We start from the raw sequence: 22,594 nt of genomic DNA, 5'->3' as shown, positions 1-22,594 counted from the left end.
ACTAATAGCATTTAAGAAAAAAGTAATGATGCAGTTTTGTTTTAAATCTATTTAATTATAAAAATTATGTTTCTTCAGTATTAACTTTAAAAGTTATTCACAAAAAACTGAAAAAAGGCACTGACAAAAGTGTACGTACGAACTTAAAAAATTAGAAACAATTGGAAAAATTAATAACAAAAAAAAAAATTAATATTCGGATGGACCACCACCAGCATCGATGACCGCTTGCAAACGTCTGGGCATTGCAATATTGATATCATCCAGCGAACACAATCAAAAATCTTGAGGACTACCACTGGGGCACATTCATAGAGATTTAAACGTTATATACGTCAAAGATGAGATAGCAAGACAAAAGGCGAGCTACAACATTAGCTATCTTTGCACCCAAATCCTCTTGCTCAACGGTAAACTCGGGTTTGCAGTCGAACCCCATAAACGAAACGACCTTCCAGACCAGCAATAAACCTTGGAGCATCGTTGATCACAACTGTTAGTTAAGCTTTAAATATAAGATTTGATAAACTTATTATAAGTCTCCTTGAGAAGATTCAAAAAATAAAGGCAAAGTAAAAAAATAAAAAAAAATTAAATTTATATTAGTATTGTGAGGAACAACTGTGTGCTTACAACAGCTACAGTTTCTGCGACGCCTCTGGTATGCCCCTCTTCAGCGACGCCTCTGTCATGCAGGCGAGCAGAAGTCCGTTGCCTACGTCGGCCAGAGTATAAAGGGCGCGCAGCGCATGCGGGACACTTTGAGTGGAGCAAGCAACCAAGCAACACCGATCGGTCCTTGCAATAGCAGGACAACCCAGCAATCCTTGTTGTCACAGGATCCTCCGTAAACATAACTTTGCAGTAGCAGGTTATAATCCTCGTTGTCACAGGAGACATGGTAGATATCCTTGCTGTAGCAGGATATAGTCTTCGCTGTCGCAGGACACATCCTAGATAACTGCAGTAGCAGGTTATAATCCTCGTTGTCACAGGAGCCCTCGTAGATATCCCTGCAGGGTCCCCAGTACGAGAGACGGATCGAGGTGAAACCAGGAGGAGACCAGCGACCGACGAGCGCGAGCGACGAGCCTACATCGGATGTCATCGACCCGAGACCGAGGACACCATTCACCAACGCCTACGCATCAAATCAAATAAAACCTACCTGAAAGTTAGAAGAGTCGGCCATCGCGTCGCCGATAAACGAAATACCATTTAATATTGAAATCGAATCTGCCTTCTTATTCATTCGCAAGTGCTGCATAATATAAATTTGTTGCACGAACTCATATCGCCGACCGAGTTAGCCCGGTGAAGCCTTAAGGATCGTTACAACTGGCGCCCAACTTGCAGGGTTTTGCAATTGAATAAGAATAGTAGATTTCAATATGGTAAGAATGGTTACAACCTGAAAAGGAGGAACTGCTGCAATATGGCAGAGTACAAACTAGACGCAGGTCGACTGGACACATTAGCCAGACAACATGCCGCGCATCCCCAACTAGGAGGCTGCAGCCATCAGGAAGAGCCAAAAGCGGAACAAAACACAGTGTCCAGGAAATGGCACATATGGATTTTCTTCAACAAACGCGGAGGCACGGCGTCAGGAACAACAACAAAGACGAGAGAACAGGAATCGCATTGGCGAAACACATCGACCATACACCACGAATACCAGCCACACCGAAAGGAATCCAGCTCGGGATTATGCAGCAGTAGCAAAACAAGTGGGAGTGGAGTTTTAAGTTCGATGGCACCTCAAGGTCATTAAATTTCTGGAGCAAGTGGAATGGTCTTCAGAAACCTATGGGCTGGAACTGGACCAGATACCACGAGCAATGCCTGAATTACTGAAGGCACGACTCTCGAGTGGTATATAGTGGTATATGGGCATCGTTCGCAAGAGCTTCCACGAATTTTCCTTCAAGAGATTACTTCTCGAAGCGGAAGAAGTTGATCGGAGGAAGCAGGGCATAGATGAACCATTTAAAAGTTCATGGTAGAGATGCAGACGTTGATGCGGCCACTAAGATTAACGAAGGAGCAGGAACGAGAAAATATACAACAGTAGCCTTCTTGATTTCAGAGCGTTCGCAAGACCGTATCAGAACGGCAGTTTGATCGAGCTCATGCAATTGCCGGAGGAATTCGAGGAACTGGAGCGGGACAGAGAGCGGCAACAATCCGTGGTAACCGCCCCAGGCTCATGGCAGTAGAAGACGCTAGACCAGCAGAAACTAAAGGCCCATGTACCCGCTGCATCGACAACGCAAGGTCGCGACCACAGCCAACACCTAGAGCATTCTCAGGACAAGCAACACATGTCCCCAACCCAACACAGGCGTGTAGAAGATGCGGAACAGAGGGACACTGGGCGAGGGAATGTCAAAATCCGAGCCTCCTTTTCTGCTGGATATGTGGGCGAATTGGAGTTCGCACAGTGCCGACAATGTTGCCGACACGGAAACGATCGGCGGCGTCCAGGTTCCAGGAGCAAGCGGATGCCGATAGAAGCGGCTCCCCACAATTAATCGGCACTTTAAAGGACGAGGGCCGCCGCCTTTCAGCTACGGTTCAAATTGGAAACAACCTGTACAACGCTACCATCAACACAGGGGCAACGAGCAGTTTCTTAAGCGAGGAACTAGCAGGGACGCTATGCGAAGAAGGATTTGAACTAAAAGCAACACAGAGACAGGTGCGGTTGGCAGATGGCCGGACTGGTGTCGTTACGGAACAAGTGGAGGCACAGATAAAGCTCGGCAACAAAACTGTAAACATGCCGTTATTAATTCTGTCGGGAGTCATCGACGAACTGGTGCTAGGATGGGATTTCCTCTCCAACATGGGAACTAACTTCGAATGCGCCGGAATCGAAGTCAGAATCCCGACTCGTCGACAAAACAACAGAGTACAAGAAGAGAAACTCTCGGTTGTCAACACAGATCACACACAGGAGCAAAGAAAACAAGAACAAAGGAAACAAGAACAGGCAACACAAGACGAGGAAATCACGCTGGAACATACCATTACAACGAAGGATGGAACAACGAGCATCGGCATGGAGCAGGGTGAATCCTTACACCCCGAAACAGCGGTGGATAAATTTCTTTAAGTAACTAGCCGCATTTGCTGTTATGAGCGGCACATCGCCAACCACGGAACACCGGATCGTAATGCACGATGACCGTCCGATAAAGCAAAGCTATTTTCCACAGAACCCCAAGATGCAAGAGGAAATCAACAAACAGATCGACGAGTTGCTAGCCAAAGGATGTATTGAGCCGTCGAACAGTCCACAGTGCCCCGATTGTGATGGTCAGAAAGAAAACGGGTAAATGGAGGTTGTGCGTCGACTTTCGGCAGCTAAACAGCCGATCAGTCAAGACGCTTATCCATTACCTCAGTACACCACATCCTGGATCAGTTGAAAGAAGCACGTTACATCACCAGCCTCGACCTGAAAGACGGTTCCTGGCAAATTCCTATGGAGGAAACAAGTCGCCCTTTGACAGCGTTCACAGTACCAGGCAGAGGACTCTTCCATTGGAAAGTTATGCCGTTTGGACTTCGATCCGCACCAGCAACATTCCAACGAGCATTGGATCGGGTGATTGGACCTGAAATGCTGCCACATGCCTTCGCATATCTTGATGACATCATCGTTATTGGGAAAACATTGGAAGAACATATGGCCAATCTAAAGGAGGTGTTTCGACGACTCAGGGCAGCGAATTTGAAGATCAACGTCGACAAGTGCGACTTCTTCAAAAGAATTAAAATATCTGGGACATAAAGTAACAGAACATGGAATATGCACAGACCCGGACAAGGTAGCGGTGATTTCTCAACTAAAACCGCCTACTAACATCAGGGAGCTGCGGCAATACCTCAGGTGGCATCCTGGTACAGACGATTCGTGCCTGACTTTTCCACTACGGTGCACCCTCAACGGTTTATTGAAGAAAGGCGTGAAATGGCTATCGAACGAAGAGCTCAACAGGCGTTTGAGATGGTGAAAGAAAAGCTGACGCATGCACCAGTCCTAGCGTGCCCCGACTTCGCCCAGCAATTCACGTTGCAAAGTGATGCTAGCAGCTGTAAACTATGAGCCATTCTTACACAGAAGTCCGGCGAGGGAGAGCGGGTAATCGCATATGCCAGCAGAACACTCAACGGACCCGAAAGAAACTACTCCGCAACAGAGAATCAATCGTTTGGGCAATTCGAAAGATGAGACCATACCTAGAGGGTTACCATTTTGTCGTCGCAACAAACCACATGGCGCTCAAATGGTTAAACTCTATTGAAAACCCTACCGGTCGTATCGCCAGATGGGCATTGGAATTGCAGCAGTACGACTTCGAAGTGGCATATCGCAAAGGAAAACTGAACATAGTGGCAGACGCATTTTCGAGGCAACCGCTAAATGAGGATGTCTGGCTCGGGTGGAAATTGGAGAAGAGGCAGCGGAAACTGGCGGAACTGATGTAAACTGGATACACAATTCGTAAGGAGCCAAGAAAATTCCCAGACTACCTAGAAGAATCTGGCAACTTATACAGACACATCCCTTACCGAGCAGGGCACGAGGACGTGACATCCTGGAAATGTGTGTGCCATCGACAAGAGGCAACGTGTATTACACGAGAATCACGACATAGCAGCAGCGGACATACCGGAACACGGAAAACGATAGCTCGGGTGGCGGCACGTTATTACTGGCCAGGATTGCACCGAGATGTCCGCAACTATGTACAACGATGTGAAGTTTGCCAGCAATACAAGCCGACCAGTTGCAGGCAGCCGGCAAGATGCTCACGCAAATTCCGGAAGAACCATGGGCCACGGTGTGCGCAGATTTCGTCGGACCATTACCACGATCAAAACACGGGAATACAACGACTGGTATTTATAGACCGGTTCTCAAAATGGACGGAACTAGTACCAATGCGAAGCGCAACGGCGGCAGCCCTCAAAAGCGTTCAGAGAAAGAATCCTGGCAAGATTTGGCGTGCCAAAGGTCCTCATCACGGACAACAGCACAATTCACCAGCAAGGCATTCAAGAGTTTCCGCAGGATTTGGGGTGAGACACCAGTACACGGCACCGTACACACCGCAGGAAAACCCACGGAAAGAGCAAATCGCACAGTAAAGACAATGATTGGTCAATACGCTGGAACAAACCAACACTGTTGGGATGAGGCGTTGCCAAAATCACTTTGGCCGTAAACACCAGCGTGACAGCATCCACAGGATACACGCCAGCGTTTGTGACACAGGGTCGAGCCTCGACTTCCCCAGGCTTTGTATGATGAGGTGGCCATCGGCACAGGACGGACTACACAGGAACCGCAAGCAAACGCCAACATACCAGATCGTGGACTTTATATCGCCGGTAATATGCGAACTGCAATCACAGGCGGATTAAAAGATACAGCGAGCACGTTGGTGACCTAAAACCACATACGGCGGCGGGAAACCAGGTCAGACGAATGATTTTTTTTTACCTATAAATGTTGCAGAGGGCGATAGTAGGGTACATACGTGAAAAAACAGCACACCAATAAATTCATGGGTTAACATAAAGTTTACAAAAAAAATTTTTTTTATTGAAAAGTGGTTACAAAATTTGGGACCACCTAATCCGTCGAAAAACTCACAAGCACCCATAAATGCGCACAATGAACAAGGAAAACGGAAAAAATAAATAATAATATATAATAACAAATAACATTTTTCCTCCTGGGGAAAATAATAATAAAATATTTGTTTTCCTTTGCGAAAAAAATAATAATATTTTGGGACCACCCTAATTCATCGTAAAATAGACGAGCATCAAAACAAGGCATGGCAAACATTCGATGAAAATTTTTGTTTTATAATTTTTTTTTATTAATTAATTAACTACTATAAAATTTTTTGGGATCACCCTAATCCAAGGCCAGGAATTATTCGTTTCAACAAAAAAAAAAAAAAGGAAATATATATACATATACAGTTGCGGACAAAACTCTACGTACGACCCCTTTTTTTTAAATTAAAGCCAACTAATAGCATTTAAGAAAAAAGTAATGATGCAGTTTGGTTTTAAATCTATTTAATTATAAAAATTATGTTTCTTCAGTATTAACTTTAAAAGTTAGACAAAAGTGTACGTACGATGTTTTTATTCATTCTTTTTGCTGTTCTGTTCTGCAAAAACTTAACTGTAAATTATAGTTTGTTTAATATTATGCTTATGTTTTGCATAGGACACTTAACAATGAAGGTACCCTGCTGAATTTCTCAAGAAACCCACTTAATGTAAGAAGACAAAAGCTTCATGGAGTTTGCAAAAGCACCTCAATAAGGGAATGGACTTTTGGAAATCAGTTTTATTACCGGATGAGTCGAAATTTAAAACATAATTGGATACGACGGGAAAGCCAAAGTTTGGAGAAAACCAAACACTGCCATAATTAGAAGAATTTGATTCCTACCGTAATGCATGGTGGTGGCGGTGTAAATGGTTTGAGGGCAGTTGCAGCATCAGGAGTAAGGGAACCTTGTATTTGTTGAAGGGAATATGGATCGTTTTTTTCAATATAGGCATATTGGACGCAATCTGCAGCCATCCGTGGACAAACTATGCTTGAGCGACCTGGATCTTTCAACACGACAATGATCCTAAGCATACATCTCAAGTGTGAAGGACTGGCTACTACTGTATTATGCTCCAGCAATTGTATTCACCTTCAAAGCCCGGACCTGAACATTATTGAGCATGTTTGGGAAATTTTGGAGCGTAAAATTCGAAACACACCAATTGCTAGTGCTCCAATGCTCAAGAAAAGCTTCAGGAGGGTGACAAAATATAACGGTGGAGGAGCCTAACAAATTTAGCAGATTCAATGCTTGAATGTTTGCAAGCGGTCATCGATGCTGGTGGTGGTCCAACCGAATATTAATTTTTTTTTTTGTTATTAATTTTCCAATTGTTTCTAATTTTTGTTCATTGTGCATACACTTTTATCAGTGCCTTTTCAGTTTTTTGTGAATAACTTTTAAAGTTAATACTGAAGAAACATAATTTTTTTTATTTTATAATTAAATAGATTTAAAACAAAACTGCGTCATTACTTTTCTTAAATGCTATAAGTTTACATTAATTTAAAAAAAGGGTCGATGCGTAAGTTTTGATCCACCTGTCTATGTATTACATCAATATATGTATATATATATATATCATACTACACTATATAATCGGCATGAACAACAGAGTTAATTCAACGTTAGACAATCAGCGCGGCCCTGTGTATACTTCTTCGAGAGCATCAGACTCAACGCAACGCACAGCAGACAAGATAAGAAGAGCCCAAACATCTGTTGTTGTCGCGACGGTCAGTGGCCAGCAAAGCAAATAAACATTTGTTGTTGTTTACTTTCGTTTTCTTTGCATATCAATGTCCCGACAACTAAGTCGCAGAAGGCGGCATGAACAGCAAACAAAGCTAAAGAGAAGAACGGTTATATTTCGCTGATATGCATAGCACATTGCCGACAACCAAGACGCTAAGATTTTAACAAAACTGAGAGGTGCTCTCAGAGAGAATGCACAACAAACGCAAAATAGAACGACGCTATTTGATGTTGGGTGCATCGCGTCTGATTGAGCCAGACAATTAAACAAATATACACAACGAGGGAATTATGATGCGAAATGTATTGTAAGTTTAGGTTTATATATGTCTATAATTACACTAACTACATAATGTAATGTATAGAGCAAAAAAACCGTATGCATAACATACATATAACCAGGCAAGGAATGAACATTTGTTAATAATAACAAATACAAATATCTACACAGCGAGGATCATGGAAAGCAGGAGAGGAAAAGAGGGACCAAAGGAAAACCGAATATCACGCCTGCGCGGCGACTATAAAGGGCGACCGCCCACGCAGTTGGACATTACAAATCAAGCGACAGGATGAACAACAACCAGAAGGTAACAAGGAAGCCCACCAGGCTGCCGTTCCGCCCGCGGCGGACACACCGCTGCCCGAGTTGCACCTGGCCGGGCACACGACGTGTTGGACCTGGCTACGTCGCCAATCCTGGACGAGGACCAGGCGGTGGAGTAGGGCTGACGCCACCGGCAACGGCGTCGCGCAAACGAGAGGTCCCGCCGCTATGGTGGCCTGCCAGGAGGAGAAGAGGACGATCCCGACCCGCGCCATGTCCCCACAGTGTAAGAAATTTCATCAGAGTCGGAGGAGGAGGCCACGCCAGCACCAGCTGCGCCGGCGCCAGCGAGGCCAGGGTCATGGGGCAGCCGTTCTGCCCCCCGGAGCAGCCGTTCTGGCCCCCGGAGCAGCCGTTCTGCCCACCGGTGCATCCCATCCGCCCACCTGAGCAGCCGATCTGCCCACCGGGGCCATCAGTGTATGTACCCCGCACCACCGGGTGGTCACTGGGACTGGAGCTAGCATTCCCACGGGCGACGCCGAGGCCGCCCACCAGGTACGAGGAGTTGGTGGGCGTGCCCTGGCCGCGGGACGTGGTCCAGGCATCAAAGGAGCTAAATGAGAGGCGCCGGTATAAGATTAACGCAGGGACAGCGGCGGATCCGCGTGTTCCGTGAAAGGTGAAAATAAAACTTGAAGAAAATACACATATCAAGACTTATCATTTATCCGAAGAAAGAGGGGCGTGTGAGGAACAACGTATTCCCCACAACAGTTACACAGTTTCAGCGACGACTCTGGTATGCCCTTCAGAACGCCTCTGTCATGCAGGCGAGCAGAAGTCCCGTTGCCTACGGCGGCAGAGTATAAAAGGGCGCGCAACAGCGCATGCGGGTTACAGGTGGAGCAACAGCCCAGCAACACCGATCCTCCGTAAACCTTTGCAGTAGCAAGGGGCATCGTAGATATCCTTGCTGTAGCAGGATATAGTCTTCGCTGTCACAGGACACATCCAAGATAACTTTGCGGTAGCAGGTTATAATCCTCGTTGTCACAGGAGCCCTCGTAGATATCCTTGCTGTAGCAGGATATAGTCTTCGCTGTCACAGGACACATCCTGAATAACTTTGCAGTAGCAGGTTATAATCCTCGTTGTGACAGGAGCCATCGTAGATATCCTCGCTGTAGCAGGATATCGTCCTAGCTATCACAGGACGCATCATCAATAGCTTTGCAATAGCAGGCTATAATCCTCGTTGTCACAGGGGCCATCGTAGATATCACTCGCTGTAGCGGGATATCGTCCTAGCTGTCACAGGACGCATCATCAATAGCCTTGCTTGGGGTTATAATCCCTTGCTGTCGCCGGAAACCTCATAGATATCCTTGCTGTATAGCAGGATATAAGTTCCTCGCTGTCGCGGGATCTAGTAATTGTAGTAGCAGCATTAGCATCCTAGAGCCTCGCTGTAGCAGGAGTAAATTAAGAGAGCCTTGATGTCGCGGGAATACTTCAAGTCATCCTTGCTGTCGCGGGACCTAGTTTATCCGTCCCTAGCTGTCGCAGGACCTAGTCATAGTCGCCCTGGCATTAGCAGGGCTAGGACCCCAGCTGGAGCGGGTCAAGCGGAGGCGGGATCAGGATCAGGTTTCATCATTCCTCGGTCGCAGGACCTAGTTATCGCTTGCTGAAGCAGGACATGTTGAGTTGTCCCTGCAAGAGCAGGTCAAATTATCCTCACTGTCGCAGGATCTACGTTCGACAATCTAGCTGTCGCAGGACCCGTTCCCGATACCTTGCAGTAGCGGGGTCCCCAGTACGAGACGGATCGAGCTGCAAGGAGGAGACCAGCGACCAACGAGCGTCGAGCGACGAGCCTACATCTGATGTCATCGACCGAGACCAGGACACCATTCACCAACGCCACGCATCAAATCAAATAAAACCTACCTTGAAAGTTAGAAGCGTCAGCCATCGTCGCCAATAAACGAAATACCATTTGTATTGAAATCGAATCTGCCTTCTTATTCATTCGCAAGTGCTGCATAGTATAAATTTGTTGCACGAACTCATCGCCGACCGAGTTAGCCCGGTGAAGCCTTAAGGATCGTTACAGTATTCATATTGATATTTATGTTAATATTTATATTGACATTTATATTGATATTTATACTGACACTTTTATTAATATTTATACTTATATTTGTATAAATATAAATAAACATACAGCGGCGCCCAACCCCACGTTCGCGATGCAAAAAAATGCTAAGGTCACGGATCCGACTATCTCAACCTCCGCTGTGCGGTGCCATAAATGAGGGCTCTGGTGACCGAATCGGGGCATTGGCCATCGAGGACTGCCCGTGCGAACGCTCGGTTGGGGCCGCTTTCTCGGAGGGCGTCATACTGCAGGACAAGCAAGCGGCTTTTATGCGACGCCCCGCGTTGCAACGAACGCCTCCACCGCAGCAGCCGATTTAAAATTACATATTTGCATACTAATCAGTTGCCAACCACGCTGGAGGACGCCATTGCGCAAATAAGATCGTCTCTAAATTGCCTTTCTACGCTATTTGGAGGACAGAGGCACATCAATACGATGATGCGCGACGAACTGGTGAGGTTGTAAGTCTCCACAAAGTGGCTCTCGATCTGTGCGATGGAAACTTGAAACGTCAGCTGGAGAGGCGCAAACTACGCCGTCGCTCTGAGTGCGAGATTTTGTGCACCTGCACGTATGTGGTGTAAGAAATATATGATCGCTCATCAGCAGAATACTGGCGATAGCACCCCAGAAGAGACAACGGGATTCAACATCGAACAGAGGCTTTCACCCAAAAGAGTGAAGTCAGCTTCAGGGACAAGTCTGCAGCTACTACACATTGAACCTGGTAAAATCATTAACAAAATCTCCGCCGAACAACAACCAATTCTGGACAAAACTTCAAGGTCGGAACCATGCGCAGAAGAGAATCAGGGCGGACTCAATCACGGTGACAGGAGTTGGCGAATGCAGTTATGCAGACATCCTCAAAGTGGTGAAGAGCGACCCATCTCTAAAACATCTGAGCGAAGATGTGCAAGGTGTGCAAGACTGCTAAAGGGGACCTGCTGCTGCGCTTAAGCAAAAAGCCAGCACACAGCGCAAATGAGCTACAGGCTGCTGTAGAACAGGTTCTGGGTAACCAAGCGGTTGTCAAGACGCTAACGGATATGTGTCAGGTGGAAATCCGTGACCTGGATGAGTTAGCGACCAGGGAGGAGGTTATCAGCGCTGAACACGGAAGTCGTCCAATCGCTTCGCGTGATGAAAGACGGCTCTCAGACGGCAAAGCTATATCTTCCAGCGACCATAGCCAAGATGTTAGTTGACCTGTCAAAAATCCGGATCGGGTGGTCAGTTTGCAGAGTTCGGTCCATCCTGCAGCCCAAGCGATGTTTCAAGTGCCATGAGTATGGGCAGATCACAGCAAAGTGCACCAGCAAAGATGACCTAAACAGCGTATGCTTTAAGTGCGGAGAGGCAGGGCACGAGGCCAAGACCTGTAGAAACCCAGAAAAATGCTGTTTGTGCACCAAGCACGGAGAAAAAATCGGCGGACCATGCAATGGACAGTTTTGATGCCCTGCATATCGCGAGGCTCTGAGCAAAATGCGATGTTAAGGTTACTCCAAACTAACCTTAACCATTATATTGCCGCACAAGCTCTTTTGGACCAGTCTTCAAGGAAACAGCGGATAGACGTAGCCATTATCAGTGAACCACACCATCAAAAGTCTATCACCACAAGCTGGATCAACGATACAACTGGGAAAGCTGCGATATGGTCATGTGGAGATCCTTCAATGCCGCTAATGGAGACAAAGCGCTAATGGCTTTGTGCGTGCGAAAGTGGGCCGCAGGTGGATTTATAGCTGCTACCTGGCACCCAGCCTGCAACTGGGCGTATTCACAGCTATATTCAATGCATGGGCTCAGGAACGGGGCAGCCAGACTACTAACGCCAAAGGCCAAGCGTTACTAGAGATATTCGCGTCAATTGACTTAGCGTTGTTGAACCATGGGACTCAGCATACCTTTAGTAGAGCTGGTATTGGTTCAATCGTCGACTTGATTTTTGTGAGCGCACCTCTCTTCGGCGTAGCGAAATGGAAATCAGCAGTTCTACACCGCAAGCGACCACGTTGCAATTTTGTGTGCTATGTGGAGACCGCTCAGGACCTAGAAGGCACTTTACACCTCCACCGAAAGCGTACCGCAGTGACACACCATCCAGGGCTTCTGCATCGTATTGCGAAATCTCTCCACCACCGGAAATGCTGACAACAGAGCCAGTCAATTTGCAGCCCAGCTATCATACGCATGCGACATAGCATGTTGCATATATAGGCGACACCATGCACCTAAATACGCACGCATCTCTAGTGCCAGGCAGGCATGCTTGCACGCCAGAAGGCGATACTCTCGCTCTCGCGGTAGGCCACACTACTTGGAAGCACAACTGGTGTATCAAGAGGCAGGTGGGTCCTTAAAACGGAGTCGAAAGAGCAAACGGGAGTGTTTCTTGGATCTGTGTGATTCTGCCGAATACGATCTCTGGCAACACCTACCGACGGAGCTGAGATGACGGCGATCGTAGAAACGCTCTTCCCCAACAGACCCAGTGTGATTAGTCCCCACGCTCCGCCCCTGCATCAGGATACCCAGAATGTCGTCGACTTGGTCACAGAAGATGAGGTCCTTCCTGTAGCCAGAAGTCTAAAACCCAGGAAAGCCCCAGGACCGGACTGCATCCCGAATCGTGCACTTAAGTTGGCCATCTCTCTGCATCCTTCTGTGTGCACTGAACTGTTCAACGTATGCTCCATGGAGCGGAACTTCCCATCACCTTGGAAAATCCAAAACCTGGTACTCCTGCCCAAGCCAGGCAAGCCACCGGGTGACCCGTCTTCCTACCGATCGATCTGCCTGCTCGATACTGTGAGTAACGTGTTCGAGAAACTGCTTTGCTCCAGGCTTGAGACTGCAATAAGCCGAACTGGTTGGCTTTCGTAAAGCAAGATCGACTTTGGACGCGCTTGGCAAGGTTGTAGACACTGCCACTAGTGCAATACAAGGACCCAGATGGCAAGGAGGTTCCAAGAAGTACTGCGTCATAGCGACGTTGGACATAAAAAACGCACTTAACACGGCCAAATGGGATTCTATTCTTAAGGCGCTGGATGACTTTCGAGCTCCCATCTACCTGATAGATGTCATACGCAGCTACTTTTCGGGAAGACTACTCCAGTACGCTTCAGCGAATGGGCCCTCCACTCACCAAGGGACAGCTGGTGTCCCACAGGGGTCAGTTCTTGGACCGCTCCTGTGGAACATCATGTATGACGGCGTGTTGCAGGGACTCAAATTATTGGGCTCGCCGACGACGTGGCTATCGTCGTTGTTGGTAAGGAGTTGGGAGAAACCGAGGAGTTGTGCAACCTGAGCATTAGACGCGTCCAACAATGGCTCTCATCAGTTGGTCTAGAACTGGCGGCGCATAAAACCGAAGCGGTTATTGTCAGCAGCCGAAAGAGGGTCATCGTCGGCAGCACTTCAATCGAGTCCAAGAGGGCTTTAAAATACCTTGGGGTGATGCTGGATACAAGGATGTCGTTTCGAGAGCACATGGAGTACATACACCAAAAGGCAGCGGATTCGACCCGGTCGCTCGCGCGCATATTGCTCAACACTCGTGGCCCGAAGCAACAGCGGCGTAGTCTTCTCATGAGCGTTTCCAGGGCACAGAGCAGTTTCCACGCCGAGCTACTGCCGAGGAATCTGCTCGGTATACAGACTCTGCGCTATCCGCGTGAGCTGCGCATTTAGGACGCTATCGGACGAGGCAGCACTAGTTATTGCGGGGATGATCCCGATAACGGAGCTAGTTCTCGAATCGGAGACAACATACGGAGCTGCTGAACAACAGGTGTCTGCCAGGCAACGATGCATCAGTCGGTAGCAAGCACGGTGGGACAACTCGCGTAAAGGTCGCTGGACATATCGCCTCATTCCTGACCTTGCAACGTAGATTGGGAGAAAGCACGGCGAGCTGAATTTTCACCTGACTCAGCTTCTGACGGGTCACGGTTGGGAAAGTCAAGATTGCGTGGTCAGTGTGCAGGATAGTGTCACGAAACGTGCCAACTAGGTGTTACCGCTGTCTTGAGATTGGCCATATTGCAGCTAGGTGTCAGTCACCAACCGATAGAAGTGGCTGGTGTCTTAAATGTGGCGACTGTGGACATAAGGCGCGTGAGTGCACGAACCAGGCAAAGTGTTTTCTCTGCGCTGCAAATGGTATGCACTCAAGCCACATAGCCGGAAGCCAGCGATGCCCTGCTGCAGCAGACAAAGGAGGAAAAGTGCACACCAGTCATGACTAGATTCCTGCAGCTGAATCTCAATCATTGTGAGGCAGCCCAGGATCTTCTCACGCAGACCGTGCACGAACTAGACGTAGATGTGGCTCTCATCAGCGAGCCTTATAGATGTAACCCCGGTGGAAATTGGATATGGAGCACTTCAGGAAAGGCGGCAATTTGAAAGAGTGGTGAGCCTGCCCTGCAGCTCGAATCGGTTTCGAGATCAACTCGCTTTGTTAGAGCAAGGCTTGGTGAGCATTGGATCTACAGCTGCTACCTCCCCCCGAGTCTCAGCTTTGAGGATTTCAGCTATGTGCTGGATGAGATTGCGATTGATGCCCAGAACCACAGCCCGGTCATCATTGCGGGAGATTTTCACGCGTGGGCCTTAGAGGGGAGTACTGTCACAAATGCTAGAGGACGATGTCTACTCAGCATTCGCGACTCTTGATTTAGCCCTAATAAATCAAGGTTGTAGACACACCATCAGCCGCGCCGGAGCAGGGTCAATCATCGACCTTACCTTTGTCAGCAGTTGCCTGTTTTCCACATCAAACTGGCGAATTGGAGATCATTACACAGCGAGTGACCACGAATCGATTTTGTTTTCCGTTGGAGTGTCGAGTAGGCGAGACGGGAGTCTAGCGCCGAGGGACTTATCTTTCAAGGAGGACACACTTAACTGTCATACCTTTGCTGGCATGATGAGCAATGTTGCTTTTTCTGGCACAGCAAAAAGTATGTCAGATTAGCTGTCACAGCTCCTTAAACAGGCATGTGACGACAGTATGGTGAAAAGTAGGCCATATAAGAGGCATCACAGGCCAGCCTACTGGTGGAACGACGAGATTGCCGAAGCACGCAGGAGCTGCCTATCGGTGAGACGACAATACCAGCGCGCGAGAAGAAGGAACAACGTAAACTGGCAATCACTTCAATTGCGATTCAGAGAGGCTAGGAGGGCTTTAAATAATGCAATTCGCATTGGCAATAGAGAGTGTTTCCTCAAACTGTGTGACTCGGCGGAGCCCGACCCCTGGGGTAAGGCTTACAAGATGGTCGTCAAACGAATTTACGCCAATAGACAAGAATCTCCGAGCGACCCCGCACAACTTAGAGCGATTGTAGAGAAACTCTTCCCGTTTCGAGAGAACAGTCTTGAGCACAGTAGCGTCGACCCAGTGGCACCTTTGAGGTTGAGGCTGTAACCGCTGAAGAAGTTCTCGCAGCCGCCCGGAGAATGAAGCCTGGAAAAGCTCCTGGTCCAGACGCCGTACCGAACCGCGCCGTGAGGCTTGCCATCTCGCTGCGACCAGACTTGTTTGCGAAGGTGTATACGCAATGTCTACGCGAAGGCATCTTTCCGGATAGATGGAAAATCCAGAAGTTGGTGCTGATTCCGAAGCCCGGCAAGCCGACAGGGGAAGCGTCATCGTACAGACCGATCTGCCTGATCGATGCAATGGGGAAGCTGTTAGAGCGACTTATCTGCTCGAGACTCGAAACAGCAATCAGTAGCAGCGGAGGGCTATCCCCTCATCAATACGGCTTCAGGAGGTCATTCTCCACTATTGACGCCATCCGGAAGGTGACGGAGATTGCTTCCAAAGCAAAGGAAGGCACCAGATGGAGAGGCGGATCCAAGCAATATTGCCTGATTGCTACCCTGGATGTCAAGAATGCATTCAACACGGCGGACTGGAGAAGCAGAACGCGCTAAGATCCTTTGGCGTCCCACCGTACCTCTATACCCTGGTGATGAACTACTTCGGTTGCAGACAACTGCGATACTCAACTACGGTCGGTACTGTGTCACATAGCGTCACAGCAGGAGTGCCTCAAGGATCAGTGTTAGGGCCCCTGTTGTGGAACGCTATGTATGATGGAATTCTTCGGCTGCCACTCCCAGATGGCTGTCAAATAATCGGGTACGCGGATGACGTTGCACTTGTGGTCGTTGCCAAGTACCTAGGAGAGACAGAAGTCATCTGTAGTGCGGCAATTGCACTGGTGATGCAGTGGCTCCGGTCAGTAGGCCTGGAACTTGCCACCCATAAGACAGAGGCCGTGCTCGTCAGCAGCCGAAAGAGGGTGGAGACGGCTCGCATCAGAATTGGAACAGCGTTGTCATATCGAAAAGAGCCATCCGGTACCTGGGAGTTATGATTGACACCGCTTAAGCTTCCGGAACACCTAGCATCCGTGCAGGAAAAGCAGCACACTCGAGTCGCGCACTGGCCAGGATTATGCTCATACCAGGGGACCCAAGCAAGAGAGACGGATGCTGTTAATGAGCGTCGTTCGCTCCATAACGATGTATGCTGCGCCGATTTGGGCAGACGCTATGAAGGTGAAGAGCTATGCCAGATGTATAAAAGCGACATACCGGCTCTGTGCATTGCGTGTATGCAGTGCATTCAGAACTGTGTCAGACGATGCGGCCCTGGTCATTTCTGGCATGGTACCGATCGACTTGCTGGCCGCCGAGGAAAATCCGTAGATGCTGAAGTATTAGCTGGACAGACGAGAAGGAGTTCACGCTTGGAGGCAAGGATGCGACCTTGTCAACCTGGCAGGCGCGTTGGGACGCATCGTCAAGAGCCGCTAGACGCACCGCCTCATACCCAACATCAGGCGATGGACCAAGCGAAAACACGGAAGGGTCAACTTTATCTGACGCAGCTTCTGAGTGGACATGGATGCTTCAGGCAGTATCTCCACAGGTTTGGCCACGAGGCTTCTGCCTGCTGCACCTGGTGCGAGGACGAAGTCAGCGAAGACGCCGCGCATGTCACGTTCTACTGTGGACGTTTTAACGGTCAGAGGCAGCGACTATCTGTGCTGGCTGGAACAGAGATAACCCCGAGAACTTGGTGGAGCTGATGATAGAACGCTTCAAGTCTGGGAGGAATTGTAACTTTGCGGCTACCATCATGCAGGAGCTACGCAAAGTCGAGAGAAACGAAACAGACGGGAGTAGAAGTAGTCTTTGTCCCTGCGACGCAGTGATTAACATCAGTTCCGCAGGATAGGCTCCTCCACTTCCAGCGTTACCCAACGTTATTTGTATTATTATGTTAAGTTTTTAGAGTTATTTAGCAAAAAAAAGTAAATAAAATGAATTAAAAAAAAAAAAAAACACACATCGCGACATCGCGAGTTGAAGTGCACGTACTTTTCCTCGTCGTCCAGTGTTTCGGAGTTTGTAGCCGTTTTCACCGCCTGGAAAATTTCAGAAGCGAACTTAATTTGTGCCTTGTGAACTGCAGCCTACATACCAAGTGTCGGGCGGCCTGGCGGAACGTGAACGTACACATTCTCGGCCTGGCCGGTGGCTGCTGCACTCGAAAGTCACTCAATACTTGGTGGGCAGGGGAGGAGCGGCCTACTGGTGAGTGCCTTTCTCCGTTTTTCCGCTTTTCTCCCATCTTTCGCTCGCAAAGCGTTTGCTTGTTTACTTTGCGCACTCGCTGGTGGCAATTTTACGCTGTCACTGAGCCAGTGCTGGAAAGCGAGGAAGAGGCGCTCAGCTGAGCTGAACAGAGTTGCCAGAAGATCGCAACAGAGTTGCCAGAAGATCGCAACAGAGGTGCCAGAAGATCGCAACTTGGCGCCTGAATAATAAATAATAATAATAATAACAATAATAATAATAATAATAATAATAATAATAATACAATAATACAATAATAATAATAATAATAATAATAATAATAATAATAATAATACTAATAATAATAATAATAACAATAATAATAATAATAATAATAATAATAATAATAATAATAACAATAACAATAATAATAATAATAATAATAATACAATATAATAATAATAATAACAATAATAATAATAATAATAATAATAATAATAATTAACAATAACAATAATAATAACAACAATAACAATGTAACAACAACAATAACAATAACAACAATAACAATAACAATAACAATAATAACAAACAATGTCAATAACAACAATAACAATAACAATAACAATCAATAACAATAACAATACAATAATAACAATAACAATAACAATAACAATACTAACAATAATAATAACAATACAATAACAATAATAATAATAATACCAACAACAATAATAATAATAATAATACTAACAATAATAACAATAATAACAACAATAATAATAATAACAATAACAATAATAATAATAACATAATGTATCAATAATAACAATAATAACAATAATAATAATAAAGTAATAATAATAATAATAATAATAATAATAATAATAATAATAATAATAATAATAATAATAATAAATTTTTTTTTTTTTTTTTGGGCTAAGGAGGGAAAATGCCACACGCATCTCTCGATCTGCCGTCGCAGAGAGGGCACCCACTAACGACCCCCTTTTTTTAGGCCTTTACCCACTTCGGGATCGCTTTCGCATAACTTCGAAGTGGTGCCCTTTCGCTCACAGCCGACTACTCACGCTTTCATAGCGTTCTGCTAGTCGGTCCGCGTCCGGACTCGCCCTCTCTTAAGCACTTGCTGATGTTAAAGTGCCTCTATTTCCGCCATTTGTCGCTCCTCCAGTATCACTGCGTCCAAGTCGCGTTTCTTCTCTAGAAGAACACTACTCGCGAGTGCCGTTGCAGCGTCCCAGAACTCCTTCCGTTGCAGCATTTTCTCGACAAAGCTTTCCGGCTCGATGGGCCCCATCGTGCTTTCTGCCAAGCGTCTGTGATCGTTCCACTTGTGGCAATAGAAAAAGGTATGCTCTGCATCGTCCACGTCCGCATCACCATAGATGCAGCAGGTGCTTCCCGTTTTTCCCATGCGGAATAGGTATTTGCGAAAATACCCATGTCCGGACAGCAGTTGCGTAAGGTAATAATTTACCTCTCCATACTCTCTCTCCATCCAGCTCTTCACGTTCGGTATGAGTCTTAACGTCCATCTGCCGTTTGTTGCTGACTGCCAGCGCTCTTGCCACTGCTGAATGGTGTGCTGCCTAGCCTCTTCGAAGGTCGACACTCTTCCCTCTCGCTTTTCTTCCCAGCGTTTCCTGCGTTCAAAGGCTAGCAGATCAATGGGTATGCAGCTGCTAATTACCAGTACTGCACCGACGCGTACACCTTGCGTCGGGAATCAGCTTTCAAAGCTTCAGCGCACACCTCGCATCCATATAGCAATATGGTATTGCTGACTGTCAGTAGCAATCTCCGCTTGCTCTGTGTGGGACCTCCTATGTTGGCCATCAGTCTAGCCAGGGATGCTGTAGCTCTGCTGGCTTTCTTTGCTGCGTGTTGTATCTGCGCCCAATAGTTGAGTCTGCTGTCCAGCTGTAGCCCCAAGTACTTCGCCGATCTTTGCGTGCTTTTTGCGTGGCCACAGACCTGCAGCGGCACTTCTAGCGGTATGGCTTCTTGTAAAGAGAAGAAGCTCCGTTTTTCTGCAGCCAGCTTGAGGCCGTGATCGCGTAGCCACGTTTGGACCTGCGTCATCACCACGTTTAGCTTGCGCTGTGCTTTAGTGGTGTCGCGCGCGACAATCACTGCGGCAACGTCATCAGCAAAAGCCACTACATGAGAGTCCTCTAGCATTCTCATGTCCAAGATGCTATCATAGGTGTCGTTCCACAAATCAGGTCCAAGGATAGACCCCTGTGCTGCGCCCGACGTGATTGTGAGTTGTCTGCTGCCATCACTTGTGTCATACAAGAGGACACGATCGCTAAGATAGCTCCTCGTCATCTTCATTAAGTACCTTGGAGTTTGGTACCTGGTCTCCAGAGTGTTGAGGATGTCTCTCCACCTGACGCTGTTAAATGCGTTGCGAACATCTAGTGTCGCCAGCAGCACTATTTTGCGCGAGAAATGGTTTCCCCTCTGCGCGTTCGCTACGGTGTCAACTACGTCATGGATCGCTCCTAGTGTGGAGTGGCCGGTTCTGAAGCCGTGCTGTCTAGGTGACAGTCCACCAGCGCTCTCGACCGCAGCAGCACGTCTAGGCTTAAATAGCCTTTCCAGCAGCTTACCGGACGTGTCTAGCATACATAGTGGTCGGTATGCTTCGGCAGACTCTGGGTTTCCCTTTCCTTTGCTGATTAAGGTCAGTTTCTGCTGCTTCCAGACCGCTGGAAAGTTTCCTTCTACTAGGCAGGCGTTGTACATGTCTAGCAGCACATGCGGGCGTTCGGATGCGATTACTTTTAGGACCTCAGTTGGAACCCCGTCTGGTCCCGGAGATTTCTTACTCTTTAGAGCGCCAGCAGCGGATGTAAGCTCTTGCAGCGTGAACAAGGGGGGCACCTCGTCTGGCTGATCTTCCAAAGGTGCTTCCAGTGGTTGATGTGTTGGAAACAGTGTACCAACAATCTCCGCCATCTTGCTGCTGTCCAGGAGCGGAAGGGATGGGTTTGCACCCAACTTCTTCATGACTATCTTATAGCCCATGCCCTAAGGGTTGCTATTTATGTCGTTTCGAAGCTCCTCCCACTTGGTCTTCTTGCTAGTTTTTATAGCACCATTCAGCGCCTGTCTTGCGGTTTTGTAGGCGCTCAATTCCGCTTCTGCTGGGCCACGTCTTCGGGATCTGGTGAGCTTTCGTCTACAGCGGAGGCATGCGCTTCTCAAATCGGCTATCTCCTCATTCCACCAGTAAGCCGCTTTCCTTTGGTGTGCTCGTTTGACCCTGGGCATAGCAGCATCACAAGCCCTGATGATGCTCTGCATCGTCTGCTGCACAATCGTCTCCGAGTCGTGAGCTGGCCGCTGTTGCACCGAGCTGTTGTCCAGGGTTGCGAGCAACGCAGGGATGTCTAGACGCTCGCTCTTCCACTTACGTGTTCCCCTCTGAACATTGGTTGGTTGGGGGCGACTAGTCAACTCGATGCTGTATTCGATGTACTGATGGTCGCTACCAGTATAATCCTCGAGTACTGTCCAGTTTTTGAGTGCACCAGCAAGCCGCTCAGATACAAGCGTTATGTCCGGTGTAGTGGCCACGCATCCAGGTCTTCGGAAAGTTGTGCTGGTCCCTGAGTTTGCTACAACAAGGCCCAGTCTAGACGCCATGTCAAGAGTTCGCCGTCCTCTCGGGTCTGTGTCGCTTGATCCCCATTCAACCGCCTTAGCGTTAAAGTCGCCTGCCATGACCAAAGGCTCTCCGATTTCTCGTGCGCAGTCTTCGATGCTGTCAAGTTTGGCCTCAAATTCCGCAATGGGATCGTTTGGTGTTAAGTAGCAGCTTATAAGCGAGTATCTGCTGCCCTTAACCCACACGAATCCATTTCCTCGTCCGCTGTTTAATATGGGAAAGCTTCCAGTGGATATAATCCAGATGGCTGCAGTCCCAGTGTCGTCCTGTAGCCAGTTGCCGCAATTGGCCTTCGTGTACTGCTCGCTGATGATGACTGCGTCCGTCCCCTTCTCCAGCAAGAGCTGTTTCAGGAGATTGTCAGCAGTTTTGCTCCGGTGCATATTTGCCTGGAGAACTCTCATCTATTTCTTCGACACGTTCTGCTGCTTGCGCGCTCCGCATCTGCTGGATCCCGGTAGATGGTCCACGGGAGCTATATTCGCATCGATGCATGCCCAGCATTTGGGAGTCTTGTGGCACTGCGCCATTTTGTGGCCAGTTTCGCCGCACCGAAAGCACAGACCTTCACCTTTTCGGTTTGGTCCCTTGCAGTCATACTGCATGTGACCAATGCCCAGGCATCTGAAGCACTTCTTGATTGTGACCCATCTCTTCATTTTACGTTCAGCCAGCCGATTTTAATTTTCCGATAGTTAGAGTTTTGCAGCGTTTTCTTCGGTCAGCGTGACGAAGGCCTGCGTCTGTTCCGGAATTTGGGGCAGACACTGTCACCTTAATGTCGTTTGATGCATCGGGCACCAAGCCTTTGATTGCGTTGAGCACATCGTCCTGTACTGTCAGCGCATCGAGGTCCCTTATGACTATTGTGGCCATAGGACTGGCGCTAGCTACGTCAGCGGTTTCTTGAAGCGTTGCCTTGATTTGCTCACAGAGCTGCGGATTCAGCTTCTCGCCTTTTCCAATCGAGGAGAAGAGCACCTGTCCTCGTCTTGCGAACGCCTTTAATATTGACATCAGCGTCAAGTTTAGCATTGGCTCGTAGGCTTTTGAGCACCTCAGCGTAACTGTGCCCATTTGCTGGCTTTATAATGATCGCATCATTTTTGGGCTTGTTTGTGCGAGTTTTGTTTGTCTGCTGGTTATGTCCCTTGTTTTCC

Source organism: Drosophila innubila, assembly GCF_004354385.1.
Source record: "Drosophila innubila isolate TH190305 chromosome 2L unlocalized genomic scaffold, UK_Dinn_1.0 5_B_2L, whole genome shotgun sequence".
Taxonomy (NCBI): Eukaryota; Metazoa; Arthropoda; class Insecta; order Diptera; family Drosophilidae; genus Drosophila; species Drosophila innubila.
Note: the sequence above shows the minus strand (reverse complement) of the source record.